Source organism: Sus scrofa, chromosome 11, assembly GCF_000003025.6.
Source record: "Sus scrofa isolate TJ Tabasco breed Duroc chromosome 11, Sscrofa11.1, whole genome shotgun sequence".
Taxonomy (NCBI): domain Eukaryota; kingdom Metazoa; phylum Chordata; class Mammalia; order Artiodactyla; family Suidae; genus Sus; species Sus scrofa.
In genome coordinates, this window is record NC_010453.5 from 3,215,779 (window position 1) to 3,230,623 (window position 14,845).

A 14,845-nucleotide genomic window follows, 5' to 3' on the forward strand; every position below is an offset into this window, starting at 1 on the left:
CTTCTATCTTCAAATTTTAAGTGGCAGCAACTTGAATCCTAGTGTTACTTTATCTTTTGTCTCTTAAAAACACAGAGAGGAGTTCCCACTGTGGTGCTGTGAATTAAGGCTCGGGGGTTGCCAGAGCTGTGGCAGACGTTGCAGCTGCACTGGATTCCTGGACCCAGGGAATTTCCACATGCCAAGGGTGTGGCCAAAAAAAAAAAAAAAGCGAGCGAGCGAGATAGATTTTTTTAAGGTGGTTACTTTTTTGCATCTTCAATTCTAATAAAACTGAATAGACACAGCAGAAATGAATCCGACTAGTATCCGTAAGGATGAGGGTTCGATCTGTGGCCTCGCTCAGTGAGTGAGGGATCCAGTGTTGCCTTGAGCTGTGGTGTAGATTATAGACATGGCTCGGATCCTGTGTTTGCTGTGACTGTGGTGTCAGCCGGCAGCTGCAGCTCTGCTTTGACCCCCAGCCTGAGAGCTTCTATATGCTGCGGGTGCGGCCCTAAAAAGCAAAAACAGAAACAAACCAAAAACCAAGCTCTAATACAAACCTGTGTACACCTTAAAAATGCCTGTGAACCACTTTAACGACAGAGACCTCAAATTCTCCCAGGAACAAATGAAGAAGACAGACGTATGTCTGCTTTTTCCCTAAAGGAACTGTAATTTGAGGATAGGCAGCAAGTGAGCGATGGTTTGGGCAAACCCGAGAGCCCAGATTCACAGTGGGTCCCCTGAGCGATTCTGTTAGATTCTGCGCGATCCTAAAAGCAGGCTATTTTGATGCCCGTTTGTTTTCTCCGCCCCGCCCGCACCCCCTGCCCCAAAGTTGAAGCTGAACTTAAAGGATGTCGGTCAGGGAAATCGGCAATATTTTGATGTAATTTCCGTCGGTTTATACAGCTGTACAAGAATCGTACGAATATTTGCGTGTTCTCAAAGTAAACGCCTTTCACACACAAAGTGAAGCACGGAGTTTAATGAGCACAGCTGGCGAACAAACACTTCCATCAGACACGTTAAAAAGTGGGGGAACATCTGTGCAGCTGCCTCTTGATACCAAAAACACCTAAGTCTGGAGGAAGCCGGAAACCCTCAAGCCCCGGGAAAGTGAGATGGAGCCGAGCGCTAGCCTCGCTCCCCCGAGGCCGCACCCAACATCCGAGTCGCGGGGCAGCGGGACGCGAGCAGGAAAGGCGCACTCGGCGCCTAGATGGGCCCCGGGCCCTGAGGCCGCAGCAGCCCCGACTTCGCCCGGGAAGGCGCAGCGCTGGAGGGCGGCCGCCGGCTCCACGGGACGGACCCCAGATGTCCGCACCCAACGCCAGACCCCAAGGCCGCCCCACGCCGCGGGCACCGGGGCCGCCCCTCCGCCGTCGGCCGGGTGCCCCCGGCCGGTGCTCCGCCCGCCAGGCCTCCGCCCGCCAGCCGCGCCCCGCCGCCCCCGCCTCCGCCCGTCAGACCGGCCGGTGGCCCGCGGCCCTCCGCGCGCCCACCTTGGTCGTACGGATGTGCTCCATCCCGAGGACGCGTCCGCCGGCTGCCGCACCAGCGCACCATGGAGCGGAGGACCCGGGCGGCGGCGCCCCTGACCCGGCAGACCACCTCCGGCCGGCCGCCCCCAGGCGCACGCGCAGCCCGCCCACCGTCTCCTGGAAACACTTCCGCAAACCCGGGCCGTCGAGAGGGCGCGGCGCGGCGGGCAGAGCGGCGGCGGCGCCGGAAGAGCAGTAGCTAGATGGACCCGGGCTGCCGGGGGCTCCACAGCGCCCCCTGCAGGTGGAGGCCCTCCAAGCCCTGCGAGAGCGCGAGCCTCTCCTGCGCAGCTGGCCAAGGTTTTCCCGCTGCAGAGGGTGTGCACATGCTGTGCAAAGAGAATTTGGCGAGACAGAGTCTCCCTGAAGTGCCTCACCCTACCAGTGGCCAGTGCCAAATTTCAACACTTCCTCTTTAGTCTGAGCTGCACTTCTACTCACAAAAATCTATTCTAAGGAGATAGATGCATTTACTGTAGCCTTATGTGAATCAATCACAATCTCCAATATTATGCGATAGTTACGTAAAGCGTGGTGTGTCCACACACTGTTAATACCAGCACCCTTTAAAATTTACGTGGTAGGTCCTAACAAGTAAAAAACTGAACAAACTGAAAATCAGCAACTCTGTATAGATCTATGAGAGAACGGTCACAGGCTCATACCTGAAATTTTTCAGAATGCAGAGGACAATAATTTACAGAATCAAGAAGCTCAACAAATTCCAAGAGGGATAAATAAAAAGAAATCCATATCTAAGTACATCAGAGCGAGCTGGATTCTCTGTGATGAATTCACTATGGCAACAGCAAAGGCACAAATGGAAATCTTAAAAGCATCCAGGGTAGAAGAGAAACAAATTACCTCTAGTAGATCAACAATTCAATTGACAGCTGACTTCTCAGAAATAGTGGAAGCCATATAACATTGGAATGGTATCTTTGGTATGCAGAAAGAAGACAACTCACAGTCTAGACATATCTTCCCAAAATACCTTTCAAAAAACAAAAATGGAAAAAAATAGACATTTTCAAACAAAAAGTAAAGACTGAGAGATTTTGCAATGACCTATATTAAAGCGAATTATTAAAGTGTGCTTAAGGATAAGGAAAATGATCGCAGATGGATGATCTAAGATAAAAAAATAGTTTTTTAATGTAAAAATTAAGTAAATGCGAATAAATATTAACCACATAAAAGTATAATAACAAGTTTTATGAAGTTTAAAAAGAATTCAAACATATGAGCTCAGCATGAGATAAAATATCCTAAAATCCATATATTATCTTGGAAGAGAATAGTTTTTAGCCTTAAAATGTTATATTTACAGAGTTCCTCTCCTAGCTCAGTGGAACCGAATCTGACTAGCCTCCATGGGGATGCAGGTTCAATCCCTGGCCTCACTTAGTGGGTTAAGGATCCAAAGTTGCCATGAGCTGTTGTGTAGGTCACAGATGTGGCTCGGATCCTGCGTTGCTGTGGCTGAGGCTGGCAGCTAGAGCTCCAATTCCACTCCTAGCCTGGGAACATCCATATGCTATGGGTGTGGCCCTAAAAAAAAGTTATATTTACATGTTTTACTTTCTAGGGTAACGACTAAAATAATAGAAACAGCATATAAGTTTCAAGTTAGTATAAGGAGAAATGGAACTTAAAAAGATATATTTGCTGCAGTTTTAAAAGAATATCAAGTATCAGTGAATGAATTTTACAAAATATGTGTCAGATTTTTTAATGCATGTTATAAAATTACATAGATGGATGAATGGATAGAGAGATAGGTAGATAGACAGACAACACACAGAGAGAGAAGACCTAAATAAATAAAAATAAATAAAGAGGCATACTATGTTCATGGAGTAGAAATCTTAATTTTGACAATTTTTTGTAATACTGGTCAGATATTTTGTTGAATGCCTCTCTAATGTTTTTCTCATAGTTAGACTGGGGTTAAGGGCTTGGGAGGGTGGTAGGGGAGAGACTCGGCAGATAAAATGCCATTATCACATTGTATCAATATCAAGTCATACTATCAAAATGGTTTAGCATTGTTGATGTTCACTTTGATTGCCTGCCTGAGGTAGTGTTTGTCAGGTTTCTCCACTGCAAAGTTTACTATTTTCACCCATTTCTATCCTGTTCTCTTTCAAAGGCAATCGCTATCCAAAGTCCACACTTAAAAGTCAGGAGTTATGTACCTGCTCTTGGAGGGCAGTTTCTACATGTCGTTTGAAATTCTTCTGCACAAGAAAATGTTCTCTTCTCTCCCGTTTCCTTATTTATACCATCATTTGTTTTTACCAGTGTGGACTCATTAACATTCATTTTATACTTTGAACAATAATCTGATAGTTCTTCATTATTTTCTGGCTCAAATTGTTTTAGCTTTGGCCATTAGCAGCTCTTTCACTTGGCTCCTTTGTCCCTCTGACATACCCCCATCAATATTGGTGGGGCTTCGTGGTTTGGTTTGGTTTGGTTTGGTTTTTAGCATTTCCTTACTTTCTGTCCCTACAAGATGTTCCCACCTCATTTTGTGTCTTTCCCACCCCCACACTCAGAACTAACCATTTATCCAAGGACTCTGGTTCTTGTAGTGAAGAATGACATTAGAATCCAAAATCTGGGCACGAAGTATGACTGTTCCTACTGGAATGTTAGCAAGAGTTCTTTTTGTTTATGTAACTTTTTTGTCAAGTTTTTTGGGGTTTTTTGTGTGTATTTTTTCCTTTTCTTGAGCCGCTCCCACGGCATATGGAGGTTCCCAGGCTAGGGGTCTAATCGGAGCTGTAGCCTCTGACCTACACCAGAGCCGCAGCAACTTGGGATCCAAGCTGAGTCTGCGACCCACACCACAGCTCACGGCAATGCCGGATCCTTAACCCACTGAGCAAGGGCAGGGATCGAACCCGCAACCTCATGGTTCCTAGTCAGATTCGTTAACCACTGCGCCACGACGGGTACTCCTGTCAGGTTTTTTTATTTTTGTTTTTTTGGTCACACCTTGCTCTGATTTTGTTTATTTCATCTGTCTAGGTATATAAAATGTTTTGGATTTTTTTTTTTTTTGGTCTTTTTGCCTTTTCTAGGGCTGCACCTGCAGCACATGGAGGTCCCCAGGCTGGGGGTCTAATCCGAGCTGTAGCCGCTGGCCTATACCAGAGCCACAGCAACGCGGGATCTGAGCCTCGTCTGCAACCCACACCACAGCTCACAGCAATGCCAGATCCTTAACCCACTGAGCAAGGCCAGGGATCGAACCTGCAACTTCGTGGTTCCTAGTGGGATTCATTAACCACTGCGCCGCAACGGGAACGGGAACGGGAGCTATTTGTTGGTTTGATTGTGTTTGCTTCCCAAATGATCTCTATTTCCTCTAGGTTTTCCTAGGTTTGCCGTTTTCATTTCTTGACATTCATGAGAGACGTCTTCTCTAACATCAGATCATCTCTGACCATCCTTTCAAGCCATAAAATACTAACTGGAAAAAACCTTTTCAGGCGAGCTTGAGGATTGGTCAGGCTCACTGATGGAGCGGGGATGTGGCACTCTTGCTGGGGGATCTCTCACATCATGAGGCGAAGATCTCGTTCATGTGAATGGGCACCAGGAACCCTGGGGACGGGCGTCCTATTAGCAGCAGTAGCAGAGCCTGAGTAGACACCCAGGTTGGACTCCACATGCAGGATCCAAATGATCCAGCCCGTCGGCTTCTCGGTCACTAGATCTCCCCCTGGTGGTCACTGCAAGAAACAAAGCGCTCCAATTCCTCTGCCACTGCAAGAGCCCTTGAGGAAAAGAGATACCATAAAGGAGAATTTCCTTCATTGAGAATTGTTTTTCTTCTTACCCATGTTCATAAAGCACGCGGTCCAATCTAAGAGAACCCCGACGTGTACCAGTGTTCCTAGGTCCTCTCCTTCTTTAAAAATGTTGGATCCGATGAAGTAGTTTCTGCTGTGCTAATCACATAACTTACACAAATAGGTCACTTGACACAGTTACAGAATCAAAGGAGGCATCCCCAAGACTTACAAGCTAACCTAAAGGAAGACCTGCCAGCCAGGAAGAGTTCTCTCTAGGGTTGGTCAACCTGAATATCAAAACGCCGACTTAATTGTCGACCACAAGAAACACAAGCTAAAGCTGGCAGGAGTGAGGGTTGGTATTCTCTTCCTGTGAAGCTCAGTAGACCCTTTACAGTTGAGAGGCTCACTTCCTTCGCATGAATTCAGAGCAAGAGACATGAGCTGAATGAAATGAAAGGCTGTGGTCATTCTGCCAAGATCGTGATGCATCCATAAACCCTACTGGAACATACTCACTTCAGGACAAGGCAGTAGTGTTTCTGGACCAGGAGAGTCTCTGCAGGCAGCCCTGAAGGCTCATCATGGTAGGGCTGAATTTGACGTCCCTGGTCTGTTGTGAACAACTCCATTTCTGAGACCTCAATCCTTTAGAAATGCCCCTCAGTCAACTAAGTTCCTATCGAGATGTCTGGAAGCCAGGCTGTCTTGTTTTTTTCTTTTTTTTTAGTTGAAGTGTAGTTGATTTTTGTAATTGAAGCATAGTTGATATATGTACATATACATGTATGGATATATAGATTCATTTTCAGATTCTTTTCCTTTACAGCTTTTTAATTTTTTTTTTAACTATCCTATGAACGGCCTGTATTGTTGGCAATGGGAGGTCGAAGATGAAGGTCAGCTGCCACTCCTTGGGTGGCTCCACAGACGTGGTTGCAGCCCTCGAGAAAACTACAGCTTTCAGAATTCCCATTGTGGCACAGCAGAAACAAATCTGACTAGGAACCACGAGGTTGCGGGTTCGATCCCTGGCCTCGCTCAGTGGGCTAAGGATCTGGGGTTGCTGTGAGTTGTGGTATAGGTCGCAGACGCAGCTCCGATCTGGCGTGACTGTGGTGTAGGCCAGCAGCTGTAGCTCTGATTCGACCAGTAGCTTGGAAACGTTCACATGCTGCGGGTGTAACCCTAAAAAGAAAACAAAAGAAAAAGCTACAGCTTTTTACAAAGTGTTGAATGTAGTTCCCTGAGCTATGCAGTAGGCCCTAAGTAAGTCCCTGTTGGTTACCATGTTGTCTTTTTAAGAAGTCTTAAAAACACCTATGTTCTGATTTTGTTTTGATGTGTGCATTTATAATTTTCTTTATTATCTAAGTTCTAGGGGACACCTAGATTTTTCCTTATAGGTACCTACAAAGACTACTTAAAATAGTGATATACTAGTTATTGCTGACTTTAATAAAATTTAATTTTCTTAATTGACCTTGCTTTTATTTATTTTTATTTTTTGGGCCACACCTGCACCAGGAGTTGAAACTGCACCCAGCAGTGACCCGAGCCACTGCAGTGACAAAGCACAATCCTTAACCCATTGCACCACAAGGGAACTCTCAACCTTGCCTTTAAAGACAGAGTTTTTTGGCATCAAAAAATAACCCAAAAAACATTAAGTAAGCACTTATGATGGTTTGAAATAATAAGGATTCTGCATTAATTTCTCCCTAATATTTGCTTATTTTTACGCTGCTTAAAACAACTTAGTTTCCCTATAAAATACACAAGAGATGTCTGAGGCTATGATTTTCATGTGAGAAAACATCTCATTATTTTAAGGCTAAATGTTGATGCTTTTTAAATTATATGTATTGTTTACCATCGAATGGGATAATATAAAAGCAATCACACTTCCTAATCTGGGTGCTTCTTCAGTGAACGTAAATCATTACAAGAGCAGTAATATTTCTCCTGGCTACAGTTCTCAGCTTTTATTTTATTTTTAGGTGGGTTGCTGCAGAAGATGAAGCCTGTGCTCAGAATTCTTCCTGGAACCACAGCTGTCTGAATTCACATCCCAAGTCTGCCACTTACTGTGTGCATTTAGCAAAATCATCTCTCCTAGTTTTCTTCTCTGTAACTAGCAGTCCTTACCATCATCTCCTCCATGGAGTTATGCGTCTTGGTTAAGTGAAATAATGAACTGAAATCTGTAAGCATAGTCGCTGTTCTCAACCACTGCTCTGTAAATACCAGTTTCTACTGGTGTGTATTATGTCAAGGGCATTGAGGTCCCCACAAATGTCTGTTTATCTGCTGATCCTCAGCCTCATTCTTCAGCACTGAGTTCAGACATCTATTTGGACGAGACTGTGTTCATTTGGGGAGACTGAGTAAAGGAGAAGACTTAGTCTACAACCTGCAACCGAGGAGACGCACCTGGTCCAGCCAAGGGCGTACAACTGGGTTGGCTGACACACAGGGCTTTTTGTCTTTTTAGGGCCCCACCTGTGGAATACGGAAGTTCCCAGGCTAGAGGTCGAATCAGAGCTGCAGCTGCAGTGATGTGGGATCCGAGCTGCTTCTGTGACCTACACCACAGCTCACTGGCAATGCCGGATCCTTAATCCACTGAGTGGGGCCAGGGATCAAACCCGTGTCCTCATGGATACTAGTTGGATTTGTTACCCTAAGTGAATCTTGATGTGCCTATGTGTACCTAGAAAGACTTCTTAAAAATGATATACTGGTTACTGATGACTTTAATAAAATATAATTTTGATTGACTTTGCATTTAAAGATGGAGGGAGGTTTTTTGGTATCAAAAAATAACGAGTACAGAAAAAGCATGAAGTAAACAATCAGGATTTACCCAAGGGGCATCTAGGTCTGCTCTCTGTCCGTTTGTACCTGCTGGTGACTTTGGTCCATACAGCGGCCGGTCATGCCCTATCTGTGTCACTGTTTTATTGAACACTGGGTTCTAATGGGGTCAAGCAGGCAGCAGATTTCTTTTTCTCCCCGGCTGCCCTTCAAGCCTGATTCGTCTGCTCTCCGTTACCCTCTCCTCAGTAGGAGCCTGAGCTCGTGAAGAAGTACAGGTCACGCTGGGGTTTTTACAACAATCTAATTTTTGGGAGTCAAAGAATCCGGTCAAATTACAACGAAATTGCCCAGCGTGCTGTATCCATTTCAAAGCTTCTCCTCCTTCCCTGTCTCTGTCAGGTTTGATAACATTGGGGATGGAGAAGGGGGGCACAGGCGTGGGAAATCTGTTCTGACAAGCTTGTCCCACTTTCTCCCCATTTGCTTGCCATCTCCTGTTTGTCTCCGGAATCCGGTCATGCTCAGCGAGCCCTATTATAACCTGGCATCGCGGATGCCGGCAAACCCCCTCCTTCTCCCTTCTGCAGTAAGTCAGTAAGTGCACCCTTCCCCCATCCTCTGGGCCCTCCAGATCATCTCAGATCCTTAAAGGAGGTGCAACCCTCTCCAGTTCCAACCCACAGCTCTAGCAGCGACTCGTTTTTTGGGGGCGTACCTGCAGCAAACGGAAATTCCCCAGCTAGGGGTCCAATCCGAGCTGCAGCTGCCGGCCTATCCCTCAGCTAATCCAGATCCGAGCAGCGACTGAGACCCACCCCACAGCACACGGCAACGCTAGATCCTTTAACCCACGGAGCCAGACGAGGGATCCAACGGCATCCTCATGGGTACTAAACAGATTCCTAACCTACTGAGCCACGACGAGAACTCCAGGCATCTCCTCTTTGAACCCCATTTGTTTCAGGTATAAGGGTTGCTCACGAAACCCTTACATCGCTCTTATTTCTGTACACTTATTATCCCGTCCACTTTGCGGTTCTTTGGGGCCCCAACACGGTTCCCAGCGCGGGACTGTGCACACCCTCTTGGTAGCAGGCAGGATGTAAGCAATAACTGAGACTCAGCAGCCACGATGCAGGGGCCACGAGGGCACACGGGACAGGACACACCTGAGACAGACCAGCCCTCCCACGGGACCTCCGGGCACCGCCCCGCCCCAGGGCGCCTGCGCGGCGGGCGGCCCCGCCCCTCCCAGCAGCCCCTGCGCGGCGGGCGCGCTCCCGAGGCTGCGTGCGTGCAGCCGGCGCCAGCGTGCGCGGCGTGGGCTCCACCCCCCTCGGGCCTGTCCTCAAGGCCGCCGGCCCCCGGGTTCGCGCCAAGTCGACGCTGGGCGCGAGCGATGCTGCCCGACCCGCCTCGGCCTTGAGGCGGGAGCGGCGAGCCGACCCCTCAGCTTGCCGACGGTGCGGAGCCCGCAGCCATGTCCGCGGGGTTCTCCTTCGGGAGCGGCACGCTGGGCTCCTCCACCGTGGCCGCCGGCGGGAGCGGCACGGGCGGCGGTTTCTCCTTCGGGACCGCGGCGTCTAGGTAACCGCGCTCGGCGCCTTCCCGCCACTTGCTCCTTGCGGGCGACCTGCTTCCGGGCGGGCTGGGGAGCGGGAGGGTCTGGGGGCAGCCGGCGAGCTGGGGGCGGAGGGGGTCGGGGCCTGGGGGGGGGGGCCTGCGCGTGGGCAGGTGGGGGCGGGGGCTCGGGCTTCCCCGCGGAGGCCCCGCCGCGAGCTCGCGGCTTCTCCGGGCCCAGCCAGGCCCCAGGCTGCGGCGCGCGGCGAACGTCGAGCGGGCGGCTGGAACTCGGCTTGGGGGGTTTTAGAGAAAGACTCTAGGAAATTTTAAGGGGGATGATGACAAGTTTTCCCCCGATCGATACGATGCTACTGCGGAGTGTTCAGTTTGGGACGTCAATACATTTCGTCACGCGTTTTCACACCTCTTGTGCCTCATGGGGTCCTATGTGTCCTTTTCTGTTGCAAATCCTCTTGACGGCACTTACGGGTGATAATTTAGAGCACTTCGCCCGTTTGTATGTCGTGGGTGAGAATATCGTGTTGACCGGCGTTCAGCCGCAGAGCCATCGTTCTGGGGCCGCCGGCGACAGCACCCCTTCAGGTGTGACCACCGTTTGGCTAGCAGACGTGCAGAAGCAGGCAGTTACAATAAAGATCCTTGGGCAGATGCAGGGTTTAGTCTTTAGAACCCAATCTTGTGAAGAGAATCGTGGAGATCGTTACGTGTGCAGACCACGAGCTACAAGGCAGCACCTGAAGCTCGAAGGATGAGTTTGTAGGTTAACAAGGCAAAAATGCCTTTTTTGTCTGCGTCAGACGGAGGTGGGACACAGACTACACAGCGAGGTCAGACATCTGGAGCTTTCCTTAACCCGGCCTTTTCTCCCACCCTGCGTGCTTGATCAGCAAGACCCGGTCGCTTTAATTTCTCGATTCCCTTTTGCTTCGTTTGCAGCGCCGCCACCCTGCCGCAAGCCACTGTCGTTTGTGGAGTAAGGGTTTATTCACACTCAGAGGTAGCAGGCTCTTTTTATCTGGTAGCAGGAGTAAGTCCTGCCCTCTGAAGCACACATTCCTAGGAAAAGACGGTTCCTGCCAGGTTCCCAACCAGTGATATTTCTGGTGTGAGAGGAAGACCGCTCCATCATTTCCTATTTTGATTGGTTCGGTGGATTCCGAAGCTGTCTCCACTGCCTTGACGTCATCTTTTAACAGCATCGGAGCCAGAGTAGTTAGAAAGAAAAACATTCCCATTGCCTCCCTTCAGTGATTCCCCACTATTCTTAGAATGCCGTAAAAATAAATCTTATCGTGATCTGCAAGACCCAGACAGCCCTGGAGCCTCTTGAGACATCCTGAGCCCATCTTCTCTCTCTCTCTCTCTTTTTTTCTTTTTTGGGGGGCTTTTTTTAGGGCTGCACCTGAGGCATAAGGAGGTTCCCAGGTTAGGGGTCCAATCTGAGCTGTAATTGCCAGCCCACGCCAAAGCCACAGCAACGCCAGATGTCTGGGACCTACAGCACAGCTCACGGCAACGCCGGATCTTTAACCCGCCGAGCAAGGCCGGGGATCGAACCTGTATCCTCATGGATGCTTGTCGGGTTGGTTAACTGCTGAGCCATGACGGGAACTCCCCATCGTCTCATCCCTGTGTGTGCCAGTTCAGTGACCCAGCTCCCCTGTAAAAGAACATCCACAGCCGTTCCAATAAGTAACTGCAGCAAAGTTTCAGCGGAAGATACTACCCTTATTTCAGGCAGTGCACTTTGATGTTTTTTATTCTGTTCCATTTCATTTTTAAAAAATGTGTGTTGTGAGCTACCTAATTGATTTTGTACTCCTCGCATGGCTCGGGATCTTAGTTTGAAAAACACTGCTCTAGCAAGGGAAGCGGCCTTTCCTCAGGTGGACCTGGCCAGACCGCTTCCCACCTGTGGGCAGTTCCCTCTGCTTGGAGCTCCCCAGCACTGGTGCCTGCTCCTGGGCCTCAGGGGTGCTTCGCAGGGAGGCCTCTCTTTCCTTTCAGCGCAGGGGAGCTTTCCGTCCTCCACCCTCTACATAGCACCTCCAGTTTGTAATCAGCTTGTTACATTTTTGGTTGACTTATTTTTTTATTTTTTTGTCTTTTTGCCATTTCTTGGGCCGTTCCCTCGGCATATGGAGGTTCCCAGGCTAGGGGTCGAATTGGAGCTGTAGCCACCGGCCTACACCACAGCCACAGCAACACAGGATCCGAGCCACATCTGCAACCTACACCATAGCTTGCGGCAACGCCAGATCCTTAACCCACTGGGCAAGGGCAGGGGCCGAACCTGCAACCTCATGGTTCCCAGTCGGATTCATTAACCACTGCGCCACGACGGGAACTCCTTTTTTGTTGACTTTTAGTTCTGATCCCAGCAGTACAGTGTAAGCCCCATGATGGTCGACATTTTTTCGTGCTGGTTTTCCAGGAGACACATTGGATGGAGGGAGATGCCTCTTCTTTGAATGAATGAATGAATGATTGAGAAATCTCTCTCTGTGATTGGAAACTTCCTGAGGGCAGCGTCTGAGTCTTACCATCTCCCACTCCATCGGAGTCCCTGTGATGATGCCTGGCGTTATAAAAAGGGCTTTTATTTCATTTTTATAAATACGTGTTGAATGGTTGAGTGAATGAACTATTATAAACTAGAGAAACGTATACGGGCTTTAGAAAGGCTTGGGAATTAAGAAAACCCCAATAACCGCACCCCTGTCCCCTGGTTTGGAGGGCTGACTTCCCTAATGCCACTGTGATTTGGTCTCTTAGTAGATCATTCTGCGGAAGTCACTCTCCAAGCTTCAGTTCCCACACCTGGAAAAGGGCCCCAGTAGTAGACCGTTTACCTCAAGGTTGTCGAGTAAGGTAAAGCCACTTAAGTGTTGGGCATCGTGCCTGTCACTTGGTGTCTGCCTGGGGAATGTCGCCTGTTGGGTCCGCGCCTCCGTCCTCAGTAAGGCCAGCGCGGGGTCAGGATTCCGTCCCTGACCTGTGGGGTCTGCTTGGCGTTTCCACAGCACATCCTGTTGAGGGATTGGCTGGGTCCTGGGGAGCTTTTTCTTTTTCTTTAAGTGAATTTCTCTGCCAGATAAAATTTCTCCTTTGCTTCTCTGGGTGAAGTGAGATTTCATCTTCATTTATTTCTTCAGTAACATTTTCAGCTTTATAAAGTTGTGCAACACTTTATTGTGTCTTTAAGTTGTCAAGAAATTTTAAATATTTTAATTGCCTTGAAATACATACTTTCACTGTGTATCTTTTGTGTGTTTATGGAATAGCAGTAAAAGTGGGATCCCTGACTTGTTTGGGAAGATGGGATACATAAGAAGCATTTTCTTATTTTGACTCTTCAAAATTTGCCGGTAGAGTTGCTTACAGTACATTTTGATTCAGTCGATGAAGGGTTTAAAGATCTGTGCTCTAATGTAGGCGAGACCTTGCAGCCCGGCTCTGCCAGCCCCCCGTTGTTACACACCAGGGGCACATGGCTGTGCCCGCAGGGGCTGTTTTCAGGTCCATGGTAAAGCAGGGCACGTCAGGGTCCCTTTTGCTCCTTGGCGGGGCCACCGATCCCCTCTCATTCCTCTCCCGGGGATGAGCTGGCCGAACACCTTGTCACACACCGTGTGTCCTGGAACCTGTACCTGCTCTTCTGGTAACTGGAACAACACGGTTTACTGAGAGAAGTTACTTTGCCCTGTGTAATCTCTTAGTCTTGACAGAAAGGTTAGGTCATACATTGGAGAGCTGGCGCTGGAGCCTGCCTGCCCCTTGGACTAAAGTCCCCCGAGGCTTTTAAGCTTTTCTAGAACTGAGGTTGGGCTCTGTTGTGGCGTGTACGTCTGTGCGCAGGGGCAGGGAGAGACTTCATAAAGATACGTATACAGAAAGAACAGGACTTCCTGTTCCGTTATCCGTGTTGTTATTATCACGCTTAACTTGCCTACATGGTTGTTTTTGTTTGTTCATTTGTTTTTGTCTTTTTAGGGCCGCACCCGCAACATAGGGGTGTTCCCAGGCGAGGAGTCAAATTGGAACTAAAGTCACTGGCCGCCAGCACAGCCACAGCAACGCCAGATCCTTAACCCACTGAGCGAGGCCTGGGATCGAACCTGCATCCTCATGAATACTAGGCCCATTCATTTCCGCTGAGCCAGAGTGGGAACTCCCACACTTACAAAGTGTCAAGTTGTCCAGATTTTTTGGCTAATTGTCATTGTTTGTTCTCCCACCTATAAATAGCAAATTTGAGGCTCTGACGTTTGCTAACAGTTGAAAAGCTGTGAGCTTTGCGCACGTCCCGTGTTATTAGCGGCGGGCCTGTTGAAGCCTTCAGGAGCCCTGCGGGGAGGAGGTCTGCTGAGTGCCCCTGGTCTGGGAAGCGGGCAGCTTTGCTTTGCACTTTCCTGCGTCAGGCCCACGCCCCACCCCCATGACGGGAGCGCAGCAGTGGGGGCGGTGGGGACAGCTTGGAGTGACGTGTCTCTTTCTGGTTGTGTCTCTGTGTGAGCAGCCGGGGGAGGACACATGCATTTAGGGTGAACTGTAACGAGTCGTTCAGAAGAAAATGGTGTACATTTATCGGATTTCCTTAAGGTCACTTTACAGTATGCTCAGCTTTCAAGTGAAAACTGCTGAAGCAGAGTGTGTGTGATCCTGCCTGTGATTACTGGGGTCCGAAACCCTGACTGCTGTCTGTAGGTGAGGCCTTTCTTGAAGACGGGTGTTGGCGTCTTAAGGCTAATTCTATGTGTGGATTCATTTTTAAAGAGAACAGAAACGTATTTGAACTTAGTTCAGCGTAAACTGTCCGTTGCCTTTGTGTCCTCGGGAGGTGTGTGGCATCGTAAATGGGGAAAACCATCCTGCCCCGAGAGGAGCTAACTCGCGTTTTCCTTAAACAAGTCTTGGCTCTAGGAGACTTTGTTTTGTGTTTCCTATACACAAGCAACCCGTCTGCGGGGCTCAGTTTCGGAACTCTGGGGAGCACCTCGACTCCAGCGACGACGTCGGCTCCTTCCGGGGGCTTTGGAACCGGGCTCTTTGGATCCAAACCTGCCACTGGGTTCACTCTGGGAGGAACAAGCACAGGTAAGGAGG

The 14,845-nt window shown here is 49.0% G+C and overlaps 2 long non-coding RNA genes across 6 annotated transcripts in view; one reads left to right on the forward strand and one right to left on the reverse strand.

Moving 5' to 3' along the window:
- Positions 1-1,665, reverse strand: part of MTMR6 — a 28,884-nt gene extending 27,219 nt beyond the window's left edge. Inside the window, exon 1 of the long non-coding RNA XR_002336611.1 lies at positions 1,491-1,665. This is a non-coding gene — a long non-coding RNA (myotubularin related protein 6). The remainder of the gene's footprint in view (positions 1-1,490) is intronic.
- NUP58 overlaps positions 9,407-14,845 on the forward strand; it is a 40,979-nt gene continuing 35,540 nt past the window's right edge. For 2 of the 5 annotated variants that reach the window (XR_002336614.1, XR_002336615.1), the window contains exons 1-2: positions 9,458-9,742; positions 14,694-14,836. This is a non-coding gene — a long non-coding RNA (nucleoporin 58). Of the gene's footprint in view, positions 9,743-14,693; positions 14,837-14,845 lie in introns of all 5 variants that reach the window. The other 3 variants (XR_002336613.1, XR_002336616.1, XR_002336612.1) reach the window with 3 other exon arrangements.